Raw genomic sequence first — 23,452 nt, forward strand, 5'->3', positions numbered from 1 at the left:
GGAGATTGCAATATTTCTGTAAACTGAATCAAGATAAAAAGTATGGTAAAACAACTGAATTTTCACCTATTAATTTTTGTTCTTGGTGTCAACAATTATGGGTCCCTGTAATTCCCAGACATTAGAGACAATTTTGTGTACATTCTGATTGCTTCTTAAAACTATATATAATATGAACAGGACCAACTATTTTTAATATTGCATGCTAAATAGGAATCTATATTATGCAGAAAAAAGAAGATGAATGCAAATTCTTACAACTGTTTTCCCAAATTTGACTGCACAACTGCACATGGGTTTTATCTGTTGCTAAAGATTGAACTGCTAATGACTCTCATCCATTCAAGGTTCAGATGAGCCCAAATTAAGTGCACAGTAGCTCAGGCTATATCAGTGCAGAAAGTTTTTTAAATGTTAATTATAATCAAACCTAAAGCCATTTTGTCTTTTAAAAAATCCAAAATTCTGAAGTTTTACACCAGAGATTAATTGAGTCAATCAGAAAAGGTGGCAAAAATAATTAAATTCATAAACATAGCATAACCTAATGAGGACATTCACTTTCTTTTTAAAATGCCATTATTACTGCTCCATTCTCCTCACAGAGAGATCGTTATTTTTATGTATTAAATGCATAGATGAAACTATTTCGTTCCATTTTTAAATCAAATTTTAAACAAGAAAATAATTGAAATACATAAAGAACACAAACTCCAAAATGAAGAAGACAAAAGAAAACTAAGTAAAACCTAGCAAAATGATAGAATGGCTAATAGCAGCATTTTGAATCATCATATTATGCCATACCATGGCATGTATTTGATTTAGCATTCGCAAATCATGCTAAGATTTTAGATTAGTATTTTTTTAATGGATGTCACTGTAGTGAACTAATCAAAAAAGGTATACCGGTATGTAATAGAACAGAGTAAATAATAATGGGGAAAAGAAGGGCTGGTAAATTATGTTTTTTAAAAACTGTAAAAAATGTCATAATATTTCTGGAAAGTCCTCAAATGTTGACATATCAATAGTCCCTTGCTGCAAGATATTTCTACTTATAGAGTTATGTTCGATCATTTAGTTACAGTTTTTTTAAAAAAAAATTATTTATATGCCGCCCTTCTCCGGAGACTCAGGGCGGCTTACAATGCGTTAAGCAATAGCCTTCATACTTTTGTATATTTATACAAAGTTAGCTTATTGCCCCCATAATCTGGGTCCTCATTTTACCTACCTTAGAAAGAATGGAAGGCGGAGTCAACTTGAGCCTGGTGAGATTTGAACTTGCAGTAATTGCAGGCAGCAGATGTAAGTGGATGTTATTAGTCTGCTGAGCCACCAGAGCTCCTAGTTGAGTTGTAGCATCTCAAGAAGGATCTTAGAAATTGAAACTTGGTGAAGAGAAAATTCCTTCTGAAACAGTAGCTTCAGTAGCTTCACTACAATATCATAAAAATGATCATGGTTTAAGATTCCCCTGTGGTTAAGTTGTATTTTCTAGAATAGAACAATGTTTACGGGAGGGAGGGAGGGAGGGAGGGAGGAAGGGATTTATATAGGTGTGTGTCAGGGGTGGGTTCTACTTACCTTTACTACCGGTTCGCAACGGGATTTGCCGTTCACTGAGCTTTGCTCTCTTGCGCGCCTTGCTTCTACGCATGCACAGATGACGACATCCGGGGCGGTGGGCGGGGCCTCCCACCAGTTTTACTACTGGTTCTTGCGAACCAGTCCGAACCGGGGGCAACCCACCACTGGTGTGCGTGTATTGATGCAAAATTGTTGTGTTATTGCACTAACAGTAGTAGCATGTTTTTTTCCACCATTTTTTGGGAGAGGATGGGTTTCGGCTCATACAAGGAACAAGGAAGGGTATATCAGCAAAACTGTTAGCACACACATTAATTTAGCACATCCATATAGAGCATCTAGCCACGTTTGGTTTAGAAAATTCATTGTAACAATTCACTTTTTCAGGTAGAAAAGGCCACCAAGTGCAAAGCTAGTATATAGTACCTAAGAAGATGTTGGATAACCATTTGTCTGAAGTGGTGTAGGGTTTCCTGCCTAAGCAGAGGGTTGGACTAGAAGATCTCCAAGGTCCCTTCCAACTCTGTTATTCTATTCTATTCCTAAAAAGCAGGCACTAAAAGAGAATTATAGCCTTTACGTCTTTCAGGTGAATTTTTAGAGGACTCTGACCAACCAGTGTTAGAATCAGAATGTTAGATGAGAACGACCAGCCATCCATTACCTGAGACTCCAGGATGTTTCAGATACAACAAGGGTGGCTGGAGATGAGGGGAATAGTGATATAATATCAGGAGGGCCTGTAATAAAAATCACTGGAGAAACCCAGGGTGAGAAGCCTGGGATAAACCTTTACCCTGAACAAGATATATTTGGTGCTAAATATTTTATATCAAAATGTTTTCCTAGACAGGTTAGTAACTTAAGAATAAAGAAACGTGTAACAAGAACATAAGTTTAGCATACAGAGAGTATGATTCATTGCAAGGTCTTTTAAATGGTTGGTGTGATGTGAATATAGATTTTTATTAGCTTGGGGCTGAATGAGCAAGCATTGAATGTTGCCAGGGTCAACATAATTCAAGGTTTTTTAACATCCAGGAGTGCCAATTTAATGTTGACCCACTACTTTATACGTCACCTTTGTAAAGAATGCTGGGCAAGCATAATATGATCATGATAGCACAAATCAATGAGGAAGTGTGCCAAGTACTCCAAAAACAGCTGCCAGCAACAGGACAGCCCTATCAAAAGCCTTGTGATCAATGAGACGATTAATCAAGCCAAGTGTTCACAAGGATATATGTTGCTCTTGCAAGGTCAGCGCAGGACATGTTAAAAAAAAAAAATACAGACAGCACATAATGCACAATTATATCAAGCTGCGCATTCTCCACCATGGAAAATGTACTATCCCAAATGCCCCACAGTTCTGACCCTGTTCATTTTCATTGAGCAAGTTCCTTCCACTGTGGTAACCACTGCGGTAGCCAATTTCTGCTTTAGAACAGAAGGCAGAAATTGGCATCATAATCCTCATCATCTATACATTAAACGTTGTAACAGTTTACGTTTGTCCAATTTTGTAATGTTCAAAAGATCTTGCCTGAAGTCTAATAGCAATCCCAAGCTTCCATACAAGAGGTCATATGCTTTTTGGCATTCTTGGACAAGATGCAGTGAGATTTCAAATGATTTGAGGGGGAGAAGGAATTATCTATGTCCCCAGCTGGTAACCTAGTCCTATCTTAAAAATCAAAAGAATATGATAAGTATGATTTCTGTTGCTATGTGGAGTACATGCAAAATATCTAACAACTTCACTGCTTCAGTCAAATGTATACAACAATTGGAACCCTTTCAGGTCTTTACAGAAGGTCAGAAGGAGCAGATCTCACTCTGGAGGGTAAGATCAGGGGTGAAATCAGTGTGGATAAAAATCAATGATTTTTTTAAAAAAATCAAAAAAATCAGAATTTTTTTATTTAAATTGGATTTTTTTGATTTTTATCGAATTTATTTTAATAAAAAACTTTTGGGGTAAAAATCTATCATAAGATAGTTTTCTATTTAAGATACATAAATAATTTAGTTTATTCAGCATGAAATGGAGCTTAGTTATGTAGCATGAGGCTGTATATTCTGCAACACTGGGACTATCGGTGAGTCAACAGTGGATCAAAGGAGTAGCAGAGATGACAGTTGCTCTTTAAAAATTATGATTTAAATTGAGTTGATTTAAATCAAGCCTTTTTACTAGTGATTTAAATCATGATTTAAATTGTGATTTAAATCAACTCGATTTAAATCAAATCCACCCTAGGTGAAATCTAAAAAATTTCGCTACCAGTTCTGTGGGCGGGGCTTAATTAGTGGGTGGGGCTTGGTGGTCAGGTGACTGGGTGGGTGTGGCTTTTGGTCAGGTGGGTGTGGCCAAGTTGATGTCACTTCTTTGCCCTTTTTTAACCTACAAAACACAACACAACACAACTGGCTCAGCCACAATGTAAAAGCAGCTGTGCTAGACCCAAAATGGCCCCTGCAACAAGCAGGAACCTCACACAGGCACAAAAAGCCCAAAAAACCAATTTTCACACTTTACACACACACAACACAACACAACACAACACAACTGGCTCAGCCACAATGTAAAAGCAGCTGTGCTAGACCCAAAATGGCCCCTGCAACAAGCAGGAACCTCACACAGCCACAAAAAACCCAAAAAACCAACTTTCACACTTTACACACATACAACACAACACAACACAACTGGCTCACCCACAATGTAAAAGTAGCTGTGCTAGACCCAAAATGGCCCCTGCAACAAACAGGAACCTCACACAGCCACAAAAAGTCCAAAAAACCAACTTTCACACTTTACACACACAAAATTCCACATACAGCTTTGTGAGATTTTGTGTGTTTGTGTAGTTAGAGTGAAACACTACAGAAACACACAAAATCTCAGAAAGCTGCACAAATATTATTTTATTTTATTTTTATTTTTATATAAAAGCAGCTAAATTTAAAACTTCCTAAACTTTAAATGGCTAGGTCTAAAAAAAGAACAACTTAAAAAAAAACCCAATTAACTATTTTTTTTAAAGCTCCCAAAGGGGAAAAAAATTTACAGGCAGGCAGGCAGGCAGGCAGAAAGAGCTGCTCACCGATGAGCTTGATTGCAGGCAGGGAGATTCAGTTGCTTGCTGATGCAATCGATTGCAGGGATTATAGCAAGCGAAGTAAGGCAGGCGTGCGAAGGTAAGCAAGCTGGAGGCTGGGGGGGAAGGGATTTTTGCTACCGGTTCTCCGAACTGCCCGCCGACATCGCTACCTACTCTCTTGAGCCGGTCCGAACTGGGACCATTTCACCCCTGGGTAAGATGTTCCAAAGGGCAGGAGCCATGACAGAGAAGGCTCTTTTCCATGAAAAGGGCATAGCCATAGAGTCCAGTACAAGAGTCCAGTACCGTAAGAGAAACAAGTAAAAACTTTCATGCAATTTTTCTCTCTCTATCTCTTCCCCATCCCCGTCTCATCTCAATTAATAAATTTATGCTTCCTAGCAGCAAAATGAAATATAACACATACGTACAAAGCAGTCTATATGCTCTAGCTTATGCTGTTAAGGTTAAGAGAAAGAATTACAACTTATATCCTGCTAAGATTCTTTAAAGCAGAGGTGATTTCATGGAAGGCCATATCAGGGTTGTGTTTGACCTCGGCGGGCCAGGGGGCATGGGGTATGGCTGGGGGTGGGAGTGGTCATGTTAGGTGTGGCTGGGTGGGCATGGCCAAGATGGGTGTGACACAGGACTCGTGTCAGGGGGGCACCTATGGTGGCCAAGTGCTAACTTCCCTCAGGCTCTCTCTCACTCCCATAATACTCTTCTTTCTTCCTTCCTTCCTTCCTTCCTTCCTTCCTTCCTTCCTTCCTTCCTTCCTTCCTTCTTTCCTTCCCTCCTTCCCTCCTTCCTTCTTCTCTTCTTTTTCCTTCCCTCTTCATTCTAATTTCTTCTTCCATCTCCTCTTTCTTTCTTTTTTCTTCCTTGCTGTCTTCTCATCTTTTCTTCTTTTTCTTTGTCTTTCCTCTTTGTCTTTCTCTTTCCCTTTCTCCTTTCCTGCCCCATTTTTGCATGCTCAAATGCAAAGGGGGAAACATTTCTCCTTTTGTTTTGTTTTTAGTTTTGGTAGCCCTCTGTCAGCCAAAACATTTTTGGCCTGGATGGCCTCCTGCAGCACTCTGGCAACCAAAATGGGGTGCGGGGGGTTGATGCTAGTCGATTTTGAAATAAGAATCAGGAAAAATCAGCTTGCTCACAGTTTGACTCTTTCCTCAAGAAAACAGTTAAAATAACTATACATGTAATCCTTGACTTAGACCACAATGGAGCCCAACATTTCTGTGGTTAAGCGAGTCATTTGTTAAGTGAGGTTTGCCCCATTTTATGACCTTTCTTGCCACATTTGTTGTGAATCACAGCAGTTAAATTAGTAACATGATTGTTAAGTGAATCTGCCTTCCCCATTTTCTTGTCAGACCGTCAACAAGAGGTGGTCACATGACCCCAAGGCACTGCAACTATCATAAATCTGAGTCAGTTGCCAAGCTTCTGAATTTTGGCCATGTGACCATACAGATGCCACAACAGACGTAAGTGAAAACCGATCATAAGAAACTTTGAATGATCATTAAACCAACTGTTGTATGTCAGGGACTACCTGTATAAGGAACTAGAGTCATGCTAGAGTCATCATTCATGTGTTCTAAAGGAAGTGAATTCAACATTTGAAGCAACTTTTCCATAATTCTTTTGTTTTTTTTATTTAAGGATTGATATGCCACTTTTCAAAACAGATGTTTTTTGCAGAACAATTTACAGAAAATGTACAGACCAGGGGTGGGTTCTACTTACTTTTACTACCGCTTCGCAATACACATGCGCAGATCATCCATTATGATGTCTGGGCAGGTGGGTGGAGCCTCCCGCTGCTTTTACTACCGGATCGCAAGAACCGGACAGAACCAGGAGCAACCCACCACTGGTACAGACCTTCAACTCTAAACTTATTCCTTTCAATCAACATTCTTTTGGAAATATTATGAGTTGGATTTTAATCTGCCACCTTGTTTTGCACAGGAATTGTTATCTGTATTTTGGGTTTTTGTCCTCTTTTGTTTTTTCTATGTAGTTTATCTTTTTTCAAGCTTCCCCCAGGGTATTTTGCCTTAACTTAGTTCACTCAGACCATCCCCCCCCCTCCCATTTGATTTTTCCTATCTATACTTTTAAATTACTGGAAATGATACTTCCTCTTACAAGTCATATTTAAGGACATAATACTCAGTTTGTCAAAGGATCCTAAAATCAGTTTTTGTTTCTCTGTGATATATTCATAATGGCTTGGATCCAAAACATTGATTTGAAAGAGAGATCCTCAAGATCCATAAAATCCTATCAACCCAGAGGGACACCTGTTCACTTCAAAGAAAGAGGGATGTGAAATCTGCAACCTGCCCATTTATCTCTCCACAGGCCTTCCATGTATGCAATGCAGTCCTTGGACTGATCCAGTATTTTTAGGAGATTCTGGCTTATCATGTAATTCAGCATTTTCCAGAAAAATTGACATTGGGAAGTTTGGCTTGTCCATGAATTGAGAAGTTTTGACTCCTCATTTTTGGACAATACAAGCTCAGGCTAGGGCAATACACAACAGTCAGGAGTAAGAAATATATATATTTAAAATATCTCCCTGGCTAACTCAGAAGAGTTAACCAATGGAAAGAGCATTTAACTGGGAATTAAAGCAGATCAGTTTGTATTATTCCAACAGTAGCCAAGTTCAGTCCAGTTCATAATTCTAATATCTACAATAGAGCAAGTGGCCTGGAATATTATAGCGTGGATCAATACAACTTACCATATGACTTTCAAATTGATTAAAACACCACAAGACTAAGCACGCTACCATATAATTTCCACATTAATTAAAATAATCACAGTTCACAGCATTATTTTTAGCAAGTTTATCCTAATCTTGACAGCAACTGCAAATAAAGCCATCTGACTGCTACATAAATATTATGAACTGATAGCACACCACTAATTATTTCAGTAGGTATCCTAGCATACCTTTTCCTAATCAATGGGAGGAAAAAATTTCTTTCTGAACTAGAATGCAAGTTACACAATAAAGCATAATGAACAATTGTTCCACCTTTCTACAAGTAGGAATATTTCTGCTCTATGCATACAAACCCATCATACAATTCTATTTCAGGGCAAACAATACGTATACAGGTAGTCCTTTACAACATCTCATTTCATGACTGTTCGAAGGTACAATGGCAGAGAAAACAGTGACTTATGACCATTTTTCACACTTAGGACCATTGCAGCATCCCAATGGATGGTCATATGATTTACATTCAGATGATTGACAACTGACTCATATTTATGACGGTTGCAGGGTTCAGGAATCATTTTGCAATCTTCTGACAAGCAAAGTCAATGAGAAAGCCAGATTCACTTTACAACCATGTTATTAATTTAACAACTGCACTTAACAAATGTGGCAAGAAAAGTTGTAAAATGGGACAAATTCACTTAACAAATTTTTCACTTAACAACATAAATTTTGGGCTCAGTTGTAGTCGTAAATTGAGGATTACCTGTATAGGATTCAGAAAAGGACGAAGTAATAGTAAACCAAAAAACTAAAGCATAAGATTAAAAAGAAAGGAAACCCAGCTAGAACTCATTCACTAGGTCTGTCCCTCCCTCCTTCTCTCCCTTTCTCTTCATATCTTCCATTCTTGCAAACCATCATTCCTTCCCCTGGTCCACTCACATTGCCTTTTGTTCTTTAAATTTCACATTTTTCCTTTTCAGAAGATCTGATAAATTTCATTCAGCCATGACTTTCTCAGGTGAATCACGATTATACTCAGTCCTTGCTCACTTGACCTTTCTATTCACCATTTGAACAACTCCACCTAATGTCTTATGCAAAGAACATTTTATCAAGGCATCCAAAGTCATCTACTTTCTATTTGTGTATAATCATTTATAATCATTCATTCCATTTCCCCATCAAACATTTTTTGGTCTTTTGGTCTTTCTTACCTTCATAATTTTCAGATCCAGTCTCTGTGCTGCATCTGACAATCTTTTTTATAATAATTTGTATTAAAATTTGGATTTGAATCTAATGTGGATTAGATTCAGGATTAGAAAGTAATGTAGTTAAAAAAATTTGCAGCACCTGCAGACAGAGTGAAAGGCAAAGACATTTTGAATTCCAGAACTGGGAGAAGTGTAACCTAGAAATCTCTCTCCTTACTTTGCTGCATCTTCAGTATTTTGATACAAATTTTATATATTTTTTGTACAGTGGTAAACTTTAAACCAATAGAGCAATGCAAATAAAGCAAGAATCCCCAACCCCTGAGCTACAGCCCGGTACTGGGCCAAAGCTTGTTGGGAACCAAGCCGTGGAAGTGACAGGCCAGCACACAAGCACACAAAGCTCCATTTGTGCAAGCGGCAGGCACTCACTTAACAACATAAAACCATGCCCTCTCTGCCTGCCACTGCCGCCACCGCTACTACTACTAGCTGCAAAGCCGGAAAGGTTGGGGACTGCTGAAATAAAGGAAAGGAAATCACAGAAAGAGTGAAGGAAGCTTTTAGTGCAGGGGTGTCAAACTGGCAGCCCGCAGGCCAGATGCGCCACACCCAGACCATGGCCACCCCAGCTCTGTGAATGGAAAAAAACATCGTGAAAAGTCATGTGACAGCAACATGATGCGGCGAGTTTGACTAGTTCTTGAGCTATTAATAACAATCAGGGACAGGGTGAGATCACAGGTGGTATTCAGCAGGTTCTGACCAGTTCTGGAGAACCGGTAGCAGAAATTTTGAGTAGTTCGGAGAACTGGTAAATACCACCTCTGACTGGCCCCGCCCCCATCTATTCTCTGCCTCCCGAGTCCCAGCTGATCGGGAGGAAATGGGAATTTTGCAGTATCCTTCCCCTGGAGTGGGGAGGGAATGGAGATTTTACAGTATCCTTCCTCTGCCACTCCCACCAAGCCATGCCATGCCCACCAAGCCACGCCCACAGAACCAGTAGTAAAAAAATTTCAATCCCACCACTGGATAAGACACAGGTAGTCCTCAATTTACACTTAGCCACCAATTGAAATTATGACAGATTTCCTCAGGACTACTTACAACCCAGATTCAAAGTTCCAACGGCTGGAGGCCCCCACAGTCATGTGATCATATTTTGGGTGCTCGGCAACCAAATTTCATTTACAGCAGTTTGCAGCATTCCACGGTCACATAAGCATGGATGATGACATTTTTTTCCCAAAAACCAGTGATTATTTCCAGTCTCCAGCAAAAAATGCCTATTGTGGACAATGGATTAACGTAACAACTGTTCACTTGATAACCATCATGTTCACTTAACATGATGCAAAAAATGTCATAAAATCAGGCATAGTTACATGGTAACAACTGGGAGAACCTATTATCAAAATTCCAGGCTTGATTATGGTCATAAGTCAAAGTATTAGTGTAGAATGCTACACTACTATTAGTGTAGTAATACCTTGTAGAATGATTCGCAGCCCTTATTGAGAGATTGGCACTTAATAAACATCTTCAAACATTGTATGCTTGTGATCAGTTCAGAGTCTGCAATTCTGCAAGAGGTCGCTAGGGCTTCTGCTAGAGATTGTGGCTGAAAACAAGGAAAGATTGTAAGTGTAGTACTCATGCTCACAGCGGTGGGAAATTTTATAGGACACATACTCAACCTTGCCGCCCATCGCTGCTGCTGCCTATCGCCTTCTCCGCGCACCCCATTTTCGGCTTCCACATGTTCCATTTTCTGCCTCCGCACGTCCCATTTTCGGCCCGTTCCAGGCGACGGGGATAGGCGCCACCTGGAACGGGCCCAAAAATGGGGTGTGCAGAGGCCAAAAATGGGGTGCATGGAGGCCAAAAATGGGGCATGCGAAGGCCAAAAATGGTGCATGCAGAGGTGGCAATAGGCGGCAGCAGCGATGGGCGGCGATGGTGAAGATGGACGTTGGTGATCCCTGCAGCCTGGAACAGCTGTTAGGCGGTATTCCAGGAGGCAGATCCAACCGCCAATCAGCTGCTCATGCTAAATCAGGCTGTGCTGAAGGTGACCAGGCTGTTTGCTGTTTGCTGCAAGAAGGCAAATTGCTGGGAGGCAGAGGCTGAAGGGGGAGTGGGCGGGGCTTCAGCAACATTCACTGTATAAGACGCACAGACATTTCCACCCACTTTTGGGGAGAAAGTGCATCTTATACACCGAAAAATACGGTATATACATATACACACATACACACACATACATAAAAACACACATACACATACATGTGTGTGTGTGTGTGTTTGTGTGTTTGTGTAAAAGAATATGCACCAGATGCACAAGAGTAGCAACTCTAAGAATTTGTAATCATTATGGAAATTGGTGATTTTAGCTCCAATTTGAATATTTTAAAATTATTTTCCAGAGCACTCCTATTTGATGCATTGTCAATAATGCAATTTTCAATTATTTAAAATTCTAGCATTTGAATCCTTTCTGTTTCAAATAATAAAACCATAAATTTCTTGTCCAAGTCTTTTTCTTTCTTTCTTTGTTTCCTGAATCTTTCCAGTCTCCTCCTTCATATGGATCCAACTTTTGTCCAGGTTATAATTTTCTCTGTGTTAAGTAGCTAATTGATTCATTTAATGAATATAAAGTTCACAATAACAAATCATAGAGACAATGCAATAATCTTATTAATTGGTTTACGATTTCCCAATTCCATATTAACAATAATTTATCTTCATCTGGTCACTACTTAACAATACATTTGAAGTTTTTTCATTTTTAAAAAAATGACTGTTTTCTTTCATATAAAAACTCCTTCTAAAATAGTAATAAGACATCCAAGCACACTGCAAATACAATAAAGACCGTGAATATAACTGTAAATACACATACAATTTGTGAAATCCTTTCAAGAACAGCATTATCAACTTGGTATAAAAATGATTGCATTCTATCAAGAGCAAGTAAATGGAAAAAGAAAGGGGGAAAAACCTTGTTTCTTAGTTTCTGGTTGTTTCCAGCAAATGCAGAAAGGAAAAAAAGCATACAGAAAATATTATTTATTGCCCATACTGAAACTTTTCTTTCCCTTCTGACTTTTTTGCTATTCTTTGCTATTCTCTCTACTCTCTCATCTCTGTCTCTCTCTCCTCATATTACTAAATTGTTTTTAAGAAATCAAAACTTATTTAAAAATAATTTTAGTAAAAAATATTCATGCAGAGAATGAAAGGACTGTAATGACATTAAAATCACTTTATTATGACAATAGGCTTTTCAGGCTAACCTGTCATTTCCTATTATTCGAAACCAACTCCTTTGGTTTGTGGGTATGGAGAAAAGATGTATCAGGGTACATCCTGCAATCCAAGCCTTGAACTTTAAGAGAGAGCTTTTTCTAATAGAAGCCAAGGAAATAAACAGAAGAATAGACAATAGGCTTTTCGGGCTAACCTGTCATTTCCTATTATTCAAAACCAACTCCTTTGGTTTGTGGGTATGGAGAAGAGATGTATCAAGGTACACCCTGCAATCCAGGCCTTGAACTTTAAGAGAGAGCTTTTTCTAATAGAAGCCAAGGAAATAAATAGAAGAATAGACAAGTTCAGCAATTCTAACAAAAATAAGCAAGCATTATTTCTCCATTCAGCTTTTCAAGTGATCCACGTACATCACAATTTCATTCATCACCAGGTCAGTGAGAAAGTGTTTAAGCCAACAGTACCATAAGATAGACAAGAGTTTCTAAATCAGTAATTCATAGAGGTAGTCCTTATACTACCTATAGGTAGTATAGGTAGACAAAATTTCTGTGGTTGTGAGACATTTGTTAAGTGAGTTTCTTGTCACAGTAATCACTGCAGTCAATAAGTTAGTAACCTGGTTGTTAAGTGAATCTGGCTTCCCAAATGACTTTGCTTGTCAGAAGGTCACAAAAGGTGATCATGTAACCTTGGGTCACAGCAAAGGTCATAAATATGAGCCAGTTGCTAAGCATCTGAATTATGATCACATGATCATGGAGATTCTGCAAAGGTTGCAATAGAATAGAATAGAATTAGATTAGAATTAGATTAGAATAGAATAGAATAGAATAGAATAGAATAGAATAGAATAGAATAGAATAGAATAGAATAGAATAGAATAGAATAGAATAGAATTCTTTATTGGCCAAGTGTGATTGGACACACAAGGAATTTGCCTTTGGCGCATACGCTTTCAGTGTACATAAAGAAAAATAAAATACATTCATCAAGAATAAAAAGATACAACACTTAGTGATAGTCAAGGTTACTAATAAGCTATCAAATCGTACTAGGAAACAAAAACAATACAAATTGAAGGATACAAGAAACATGGTTATAGTAATAAGTGGAAAGAGATAGATACTAGTAAAGAAGAGAAGAATAATAGTAATACAGTCTTAGTAAATAATTTGACAGTGTTGTGGGAATTAGTTGTTTAACAGAGTGATGGCAAGGGGTGGGGGTGGGGGAAACTGTCCAGTTGTTCTGGTGTGCAGTGCTCTATAGCATCGTTTTGAGGGTAGAAGTTGAAACAATTTATGACCAGGATGTGAGGGGTCTGTAGATATTTTCACAGCCTCCTCAATTTTAACAGTTTATGTTTTAACTCAATTTTAACTCAATTTAACAGTGAAGAACACTCATGAGTCACTTTATGCAGTGCCATTGTAACTTTGAATGGTCACTAAATGAACCGTTGTAAGTCGTTAGTATATATATGTAAATGCTATAGTATATATATGTTCTGCTACGGACCCCAAAGAACGCAGCACACACAAAGTCTGTACAAACCTTAGTTTACTAAATTAAATTAGTCTTTTTCAAACAAAGGCTGTTAATTAACTTTCTTAACAGCCTACAAGAATCCAAAGAATAAATAATCGTAATCTTACTATGGTTGGCAGAAAGCCCAGGACCAATTTGCAGAGAACTAAAATCCAGATGCGAAGGAGAGTAAACGAAGTTGTTCCCTGCAAATTGCCTCAGTCGTCGTCATTCCTTAAATAGGCTAAGGGAGTGGCCAATTAGCCCCAAGCCTTACTCTCAAGGAGACCTCCTCCTGAGGAGCCACTCCTGCCTTTTGGCAGCTCTGTGTGCCCGTGCATCGAGAAGAGGCTCCTCCTCTTCGTCCTCTTCACTTAAAGGAGCTTCTGGAGGTTCTGAAGGCCCTGACTGAATCCCCGCCTCTGGCACCACATCTTCTCCAGCCTCCTCATTGTCCGACTCGAGTGCCAGCTGCACAAGCTGCTGGCACAGCACCACACCAGCCTCCTCACTGTTGGAATCAGCTACTAGCTGCACAGGCCGCTGATGGGCCACAACAATTTACTGCTGTTGGGGTGTAAAAGTAATGGGTGGGGGACTCTGGGTCAGCAAGATGACACAGTAAAAATGAAAAGGAATGTCTGGCAAACAGGAGCACCTTTCTTCTTCCAGCCTACTGACTGATCCTTGCTCTGTTTTTTTCTGTTTGCAAACCTTTTTTCCCAAGCAGCTGTTATAACAAGGTAAGATCCTGTGAAAAAAAATGTTTACACTAAGGCAATAAAAGAATCTTCCCCAACTTGGCACTTCCAGATGTGTTGTGCTTTAATAATACACACATTTCGATAATACCAGAACAATTAAGCCTAAATTAACATAAATATATCCTTCAAAAAAAAAAAAGAAAGAAAAATATTTAAGCAAGCTTACTGCAGCCACAATGATAGCTTGTTCATGAATGTAACAAAAGTCAGCATCCAATATTGTCAATAGATAATTTAATTGAGGACATTTTTATGCCACCAGCATTTCCAGCGCCCCAAACTTCCTAAAACACAGTTTGTGATTGCCCTCCCTTTTGCTGTCCTTGAAAAGTAGAACATGTGGAAAAAACACCACAAACTATCCACTTTTCTTTCAGATAACCAACAGAATAATGCTAAGACCACCTGTTAAGTTGGGTGAATGAGGACGCAGCAAGCCAGAGTAGTTCGTGACAACAGCTCTTTATTATATGGTGAGACTCCAGCAACTGACCAGGGGAGCCAGCTCCCTTTATATACCTTGCAGCTGTGGTGGTCAGCCAATCAGCTGAGGGTCAGTTAATTCGAACTTCCCGCCAAACAAACCTATTTACATAACACTCTTCCCCTCCCAGAAGTCACTTGGGGTGTTATTTGCATACATAGTCTCTCAGGTGACTAGGGCGTGTGCGAGTCCTAGTTGACCTGCGCAGTTCAGTCGGAGGGGCGGCGTCGAGCAGGTCGGAGGGACTTTCTGTTTCTCCCTGCTCCGCCAATGAGGCCTCCGGGACCTCCTCGTGGGCGGCGACTTCTTCGGCTGTTGGGACTACCTCGATGGGGCGGCGCTGGATACCAGAATCCTCAGCTAAGTCCTCCGCTCTACTCGGGCTCGTGTTTTGTGCTTCTGGCTGGTAGTCATGGTCAGAGATGGGGTCGTCTAACTTGTCGTCGGTGTCTGTGGTTACCCGTTTTCTAAGCTGGTCAATGTGTCTGCGCCAAACTCTCCCGTCTCCCATATCTACCCTGTATGATTTGGGCCCCGTGATTTCTGTGATTGTCCCGGCTTCCCAGAGTGGGCCCTGTCCATAGTTTCTAGCGTGAACTGGTGTTCCTATGGTGAATTCTCTAAGCTTCCTCTCCCCCCCCCTTGCAGACCTCTGGGGGTTGAGTCTATCTAGTATTCCCCGGAGTTTCCGCCCCATTAATAGTTCGGCCGGACTTTGGCCCGTGGCCGTACAGGGTGTGGAGTGCTGAGCTATTAAGAACTTGTCTACCCTTTCCTGCCAGTCCCCGGGGCTTAAGCGTGAAAGGGCCTCCTTTGCTGACCTAACAAATCTCTCAGCCTGTCCGTTACTGGCCGGGTGAAACGGGGCAGAAAGGACATGTCTGATCCCAAGTCCCGCTAAGTAGCCCTCGAACTGTGTTGCGGTGAACTGTGGCCCGTTATCTGACACTAGGATGTCCGGTAACCCATGTGTGGCGAATAACTGCCTTAGCTCTCTGATGGTTGCGTCGGTGGTAGTGGCCTTCATTAGCTTGATCTCCAACCATTTGGAAAATGCGTCTACGACGACCATGAAGGTCTGTCCATGGAATGGGCCTGCAAAGTCAATATGTATTCTGGACCAGGGTCCCTGGGGCCTTTCCCACTCTCTCACGGGTGCCGTTGGCGGGTCTGATCTGGATTCTTGGCAGGGCTGGCATTTCCCCACCCACTCGGTAATGTCTGCATCCATGCTGGGCCACCAGACGTAGCTCCTGGCTAGCCCCTTCATTCTTACAATCCCAGGGTGCCCCTCATGCAACAACATTAAAACTTTTTCCCTTAAACGTGAGGGAATAACAACCCGATCGCCCCATAGTAAACAACCCCCTTGCATTGTCAACTCATCCCGTTTTCCCGCGAATGGTTTAAATTCCCCGCTCCCAATCCTTTCCGGCCACCCCCTCATGACCCAACTTGCGACTGTCCGGATCACGTGGTCTTTGGTTGAGGCTCTCGCAACCTCGGCTGATGTGATGGGCCCAGAGTCCAAAACGTCTATCAGCAGGATGGGGATGCCGGGTGTGGGGTCTTCTAAACTGTCGGGTAGTGGGCATCGGCTGAGTGCGTCCGCGTTGCCCATGTCCGCCCCTGGTCGATGTACCAGGCGATAGGAGTATGCTGCGAGGAAGATGGCCCAGCGTGTCATCCTGGGCGAAAGTGCTGCCGGGGTTGGTCGATCTCCCGCGAGGAGACCCAGGAGCGGTCGATGGTCTGTGATTAACTCAAAGTCCCTCCCGAACAAGTACTCATGGAATTTCTTCACTCCCGAAACGGCGGCTAGGGCCTCCTTGTCGAGCTGGCTATCATTTCGCTCGGCACTTGATAGAGTTCGGGAGTAATATGCGATGGGCGCCTCTAGGCCATTCGGGAGTCTGTGGCTCAGGACGGCTCCCACCCCGAACGGGGACGCGTCACATGCTAGAACAAGGGGAAGCATTGCGTTGTACTGGATTAGAAAACTCTCGGCTGATAGCAGTTTTTTAATGCCGGTGAATGCCCTGTCTTCAGCCTTCCCCCATTTCCAAATGGCTTTTTTGGTTAACAGTCTATGTAGGGGTTCTGCCACTGTTGCCTTGTCTTTAAGAAAAATGGCGTAGAAGTTTAATAGTCCCAGGAAGGCCTGTAATTCTGCCTTGTCTTTGGGGGTGGGTGCTTCTTGGATTGCCCTGATCTTGCTTTCTGTGGGGTGAATGCCGGTGCCATCTACCCTGTACCCTAGGAATTCGACTGAGGGGACTGCGATCATGCATTTGTTGCATTTCACTCTGAGTCCTGCGTCCCTGAATTTCCTTAATACCTCCCTCAGTCTTTCTCTTAGCTGATGTTCATTGTCGGCGGTAATGAGTACGTCATCGAAATAGGGCACCACCCCGGGGATCCCCTGTAGTAGCCGCTCCATGGTACTTTGAAACAGTCCGGGGGCCACGCTTACCCCGAATTGCAAACGGGTACACTTGAAGGCCCCTCTGTGAGTTACGATAGTCTGTGCCTCTGCGGTAGCACCATCTACTGGCAGCTGCTGGTACGCCTGCGCAAGATCGAGTTTTGCGAAGATCTTGCCGGGGCCCAGGGAATGCAATAAGTGGTGAACGACGGGCACTGGATAGGCGCTCTGCTGCAGGGCCTTATTAATTGTGCATTTATAATCAGCGCATATGCGCACTGACCCGTCCAGCTTGACCGGTGTAACAATTGGGGTCTCCCATTTGGCGTGGTCAACTGGAACGAGCACCCCTTGTTTGATTAATTTGTCTAGTTCAATGTCTATTTTGGGCTTCAGGGCAAATGGTACCCGCCTAGGCTTTAAACGGATGGGTGCAATATTGGGGTCTAGATTAAACGAAATCGGGGTCCCCACATACTTGCCAAGCCTTTCGTCGAACACGTCCTGGAACTCCTGCATCAGGTCTTCCTTCAGGGTGCTTCGAACGTTCCTTACTCCGGTGAATCCCATGCCTAGGGCCCTAAACCAGTCCATGCCCAGGAGGCTGGGGAGGTTGTCGCTGACGATGGTGAGGGGCAGTTTCTCGGTAAACTCCCCGTACTGGACTTGGAACTCGCCTCTGCCTTCGACGGGTATGCGGTTCCCCTGGTAATCCTTCAGTCTGCGTTGCTGCGGCTGGAGCTGTCGCTTGTGTACGCTGGGGATGACTTTCTTCAGATTCTCCCAAGACATGATGGATATTGGTGATCCCGTGTCTATCTCCATCTGGCACTCCCGTCCCTCGATCTCGACCGTGGTGTAGGTCTTTTCTCCGGGCGAGGTGCAGGTCTGTGCGATGCGTATGGTGTAGGCCCCAGCGTCTTCAAATTTCGCGCCCTTCCGGTTTCCGCCATCCCTGTTGGGCCTTCGGTGTGGTGCCGTCTCGGATTGGGCAGTTTGGCCACGTGGTCTGTAGCTCTGGTGTGTCTTCGATCTGCAGACTCTAGCGATGTGGCCCCTCTTCTCACAGGAACGGCAAACGGCGTCCCTGAACTTACAGTTTTGTTGTGAGTGGGACCCTCCGCAGCTGGCACATCCGTCTCTGGGTTCCCTCCGGGCTGTGCGGGACTGCTCGGTGCGGTAGACCTCCTCTTCCGACTCCCCCTCGCTCGCGGTGCTTACGGCCTCTCGATGCACTGGCGCCGTCTTCTGCGTTGTTTTGGTTAGGTGGGAGCTCTTTAATCTCTTGGCGGCCTTTACTGACGACTCTTGCGCCCTGGCCTCGTCTAGCGCGATGAGTAGGGTCAGGTTTGACCTCGCAAGCAGCCTTCTCTGGAGCCGGCTATCTCTCACTCCGCAAATTAGTTGCTCTAGGAGCATCTCATCCAAGTCTCGGTACTCACATTGGGTTGCGGCCGTACGCAGGGCGGCGACGTACTCGCTGATCGATTCGCCCTCCTGCTGTAGCCGTTGCCGGAAATCATAGCGTTGGACGTACTTCGATGGCGTTGGTGCATAGTGGTCTTTCAGCAGGGTCTGTAGCGTCGACCAGGAAATGTTGTGGACCGAATTCGGCTCCGACAATGCTTCGGCTGTGTCACAGACCCTTGGCCCGCAGTGGCTCAGGAACAGGGCTTTCTTCCGAACGTCCGGTAGCCCTTGCATGTCGTTTGCCACCATGAAGCACTCGAACCGAGACATGTAGGATCCCCACTTCTCTTCCTTGGGGTCGAAAGGCGCTGGCGGGGTGTAGGCAGACATCGTTTTGGGGATTCTCCTGTGCTCCGCTCGCTCGCCTGGCTGGATTCGGTTGCGGTCTCCGATCCCTTCTCTGAACGTGGCTTCAGCTCTTTCTCTCGAGTGTGGCTTCAGCTCTCCTCTGCTTCTGGCCTCAAAATCCCACCTTCGTCGCCAATGTTAAGTTGGGTGAATGAGGACGCAGCAAGCCAGAGTAGTTCGTGACAACAGCTCTTTATTATATGGTGAGACTCCAGCAACTGACCAGGGGAGCCAGCTCCCTTTATATACCTTGCAGCTGTGGTGGTCAGCCAATCAGCTGAGGGTCAGTTAATTCGAACTTCCCGCCAAACAAACCTATTTACATAACACCACCATTTATTTAGTGTCCTATTTCCTAGATGGAACTAAGGCAGTGGTGAAATCCAATTTTTTTTATTACCGGTTCTGTGGGCGTGGCTTGGTGGGCATGGTGTGGCTTGGTGGGTGTGGCAGTGGAAGGATACTGCAAAATCCCCATTCCCTCCCCACTCCTGGGGAAAGGATATTGGAAAAATCTCCATTCCCATCTCACTGTGGGGCTAGCCAGAGGTGGCATTTGCCAGTTCTCTGAACTACTCAAAATTTCCACTACCGGTTCTCCAGAACCTGTCAGAACATGCTGGATTTCACCCCTGAACTACGGTGACAAAACTGCTTCATCCTTCCACAGGATTACCAGAAATCTGAAGTGACAAACAACATGGACAACTAGAAAGGAGAACAAACTTTCTTGGCATCTGTGACAAAAATTACTGCAAAAAAGCTAAATAAATCTTAAGCCTACTTTTTACAACATCAGAAAGACTGGTATTTAAATTACAATATTTTTCTTACAAATCTTTATTTTCAAGAATATATGCTACCAATCATCTAAAATTGAAGAAGATGCACTTTTTAAATTTCACTATAGAATGTATGATAAGCCATGCGATCTATAGAGTATAGTGATCATAGATTTGAAAGACATGGACTGAAGCCAATTGCTGAAATCAGCCAGTTGTAAATCTAGGCTGTCAGGTCATTTTCACAGTAACTTCATAGTTCTGTATTATTATAGTAGTTTAATTGGGGAGAGGAAAATCAGTTTTTATCCAGTGTACAGGAAGACATAATGTTCATAACATAATATTGAATTTCTGAGATAGATAAGAGCACTAGCTCAGAGTCATGAGATGTGGATGAGGTACAAATCTTGTAAATAAAATGTATTTGAAATAGTGGCTGGATTGAACCCAAGAAGCAGGGCATGGTGAGATTTCCCACCAATATGAAATTTAACATTGTAAGATCCACAGAACTGTAATAATTCAAAGAAAAATACCAGCTTTGTTACTGTTTCCAATAAACTGGAGCATTCAGAAATAAATTGATTCAGATAGCAAAAACAGATGTCATGAGATCAATCTGTAATCAATCAATCAATGAAATCAATCCCAAAGTAGTCCAAAGCATTGGTATGGAGGTGCCATAAACCTATGTATTTACATTCTTAGAGCATTCAATTGGAATATATTCATAAAACACATTCATCCAAATGTACTCAAGACATTTTTAGAGCCAAGGTGGCGCAGTAGTTAGAGTGCAGTACTGCAGGCTACTTCAGCTGATTGCTAGCTGCAATTGAAATCTCACCAGGCTCAAGGTTGACTCCGCCTTCCATCCTTCCAAGGTGGGTAAAATGAGGACCCAGATTGTTGGAGGCAATATGCTGACTCTGTAAACCACTTAGAGAAGGCTGTAAGAGCACTATGAACTGGTATATAAGTCTAAGTTGCTAAAGTATAGTGACAATTTTTTTCCTAACCCTGACCAGTGGTGGTGTCAATATGGCAATAGTTACTGAGGCAAGAATGCAAATGTAGCATTTGCATGATCACATCATCAGGCGTGTTATAATTTGCCCCCATCATTATCCTGCAGATGTGCAGGGCCCTACCTCCAAACGAAGGTACAGAACATGAATGGTCAATTAAACTAGTTTGGCATCTGAAGCAGAATATATTTCCTGGGGAGAAGGATGTAAAATCTTCCTGCCTTTCTCTAGTACTATATTCCAATATCTGATGCCACCCATCCTTTATGGGTTTTTTTCTTTTCCCTCCAGCTATAGGCAAACTCTGAATCTTCAAAATACTCCTTCCTTCCCTTTTCCTTCTCATCCTACAGGGTCCATTCTCAGGAGAATGGGGAGATAGGCATTTGAAGACATTTTTTTTTCACATTTTCAGCACTTACTATTAAATACTTTTCCATTTTAATTGATTAGAATTTTTACAAAATTTAAAGGTCTATTTTATTTGCTTTTCACTAATAAAATGCTTTTCACAAATAAAATAGATTCCAAACAATTTGAGTGGTAAAACGACAGCAGTTGTGAGACCTACAGCTGGATCTTGGGTAAGAATGAATTCTTGGCCTACTGCCCATAAACTGAAAAATGAATAAAAAGCTCAATTGACATTGAGATATACTTTGCAACAAAGTAAGTTGCATGGGTCTCCCTAGCATGCCAAAAAGGAAAAGCTTCTTTTTAGTAATTAATTACTTTGTTCCTAATGTTGACTTTAAAGCAGTTCTGTCAGAATGACTGATGCGCTGCTTTCTATTGATTTCTGTGGAATAAATCCCCATCGTGATCAAAATTAACAGCAGGGATGTTGAGGTCACCATTAAGCCCTCTATTCCCAGTGCCTCCAAGATTTGTTCTTTGAAAATAAAGGAAAGTGTAAGCTTAGACTGTAGAAGAATGAGCACAGTTTTCCCCCCACCCCCCAATCTGCCACTCCCTGGCTTTAACAGGCAACAATCTACATTTATTATTTGCCCCATGAATCCTTCTCCCCAATCCACCCTATTTGTTCTCCTTCCTTTCCATCCTCCGCAGATTTACACACAAATGTGAGTATTGAAAACGGTTTTGAAAGCTTGTCATCAGATGCCCCCTATTATCCATTTACTACAACACTACAATAAACCTTTTTGTCAATGCCACTGCCCTGCTTCATCTTACACAATTAGCCTGGTGACCCTGCCAAGTTCACAGGTTAACCAAGGAAGAATAAGTAAGATAGTGTCTTCTATATAATACTTAACACAGTGCTGCAGCTGCAGGGTGACTGTTCAGGTCAGGCTCCATTGAAAGTTGTGGAGGGCTTTGTGAATACACCTACATTCTTAATACTGGGTAGTGTCTTCGACTTTGCACCTGTCCTATAATAATGGGAAAAAGCTGTAAACTTAGTATTTAATTTTGCATTCTGCTGATAGGCTCATTTCTCAATTACACCCCACCAGACGGAGTAGAAAATATAATCACTAACATTTTTCAGTGTTTCAATTACAGTAATTAAATTATTTTAATTTATTTTAAATCATTTTGATTTAATTTGTGAAGAATAATTTCCAGGCATTCAAGTACACAAACCCTACAATAAATTTCTAATGAAAACTTGATGGTGGTTTGATTTTCTTGGCTAGTTTCTCCCACAAAAGAGTTCATTCTTTTTCTCAGCCAGAACTTGTTATAGACAGTCCTCTACTTACGAACTTTCGACTTGCAAACTTTTGCTGATATAAAAACACAACTCTACAACTCTAACCTAGAATCTAGAAAGTCATGGAAAGGCCGGAAAGGGTTAGTTTACAACATGCCGCACACACATACTGGTCAGCACCATCACAAGTTGAGAGGTTGAGCAAATCAAACCGATGGATCATTGAACAAATCAACTCAGAGTTCTCACCACAGGCACAGATGACTAGATTCAAATTATCCTACTTTGGACAATTATGCAAAGACCTAATTCTCTTAAAAATATTCTAATGCTGGGAAAGTTGGAAGGAAAGAGAAGAGGAGGGTGACCAGCAGAAAGGTGGATGGACTCAATTACAGTTGCAATGAGTACACCATTGGAACACTTGAAAGAACTGGATGGGAGCAGATTGTCATGGAAAAAATCTATGTGGTTGCTAAGGAGTCAAAAATGACTAGATGGCACATAATCAAATCACAGTGACTGATGGTGCCACCGCCTCGAAACAGACATTTGCATTTCTTAGAATGATTCAAAAGAAGGGGGGATCAGCACCAGTGGTGGGTTGCCCCCAGTTCGGACCGGTTCTATAGAACGGTAGTAAAACCGGAGGGAGGCTTTGCCCACCGACCCTGACATCATCAGAACGCTTCTGTGCATGCACAGAAGTTTCTGCACGAGTGAAGCGAGCACGCACGTGCAGCCCCATTGCGAACCGGGAGTAAAGGTAAGTAGAACCCACCCCTGATCAGCACCCCCTAATCTTTGCACCCTCGATCAGTGCCTACTCAGCTGAAAGCTGGCTCTGTGTATGGGGACAGTATGTTTAAAAAAAGAATTGCATCTTCCTGGTGACAAAAGACAATCAACTGTTATAATAGCTTCCTTTTAATATGCAGTCAGGATTCTAATCTAGCTGCACCAAATCGTGTGTCAGATAGCCTAGAACCATACTAAAT

General features: G+C 42.1%; 1 long non-coding RNA gene across 2 annotated transcripts in view; it reads right to left on the reverse strand.

Moving 5' to 3' along the window:
* Nucleotides 1-23,452, reverse strand: part of LOC117679255 (uncharacterized) — a 57,013-nt gene that overhangs the window by 20,654 nt on the left and 12,907 nt on the right. Inside the window, exon 1 of one of the 2 annotated variants that reach the window (XR_009622259.2) lies at nt 1,238-1,425. The exons of the other annotated variant lie outside the window; for it this stretch is intronic. This is a non-coding gene — a long non-coding RNA (uncharacterized LOC117679255). Of the gene's footprint in view, nt 1-1,237; nt 1,426-23,452 lie in introns of those variants that run through there. 2 annotated transcript variants of the gene reach the window in all.

The sequence above is a fragment of the Pantherophis guttatus genome, chromosome 2 (assembly GCF_059756535.1).
Source record: "Pantherophis guttatus breed Tessera chromosome 2, ASM5975653v1, whole genome shotgun sequence".
Classification (NCBI taxonomy): domain Eukaryota; kingdom Metazoa; phylum Chordata; class Lepidosauria; order Squamata; family Colubridae; genus Pantherophis; species Pantherophis guttatus.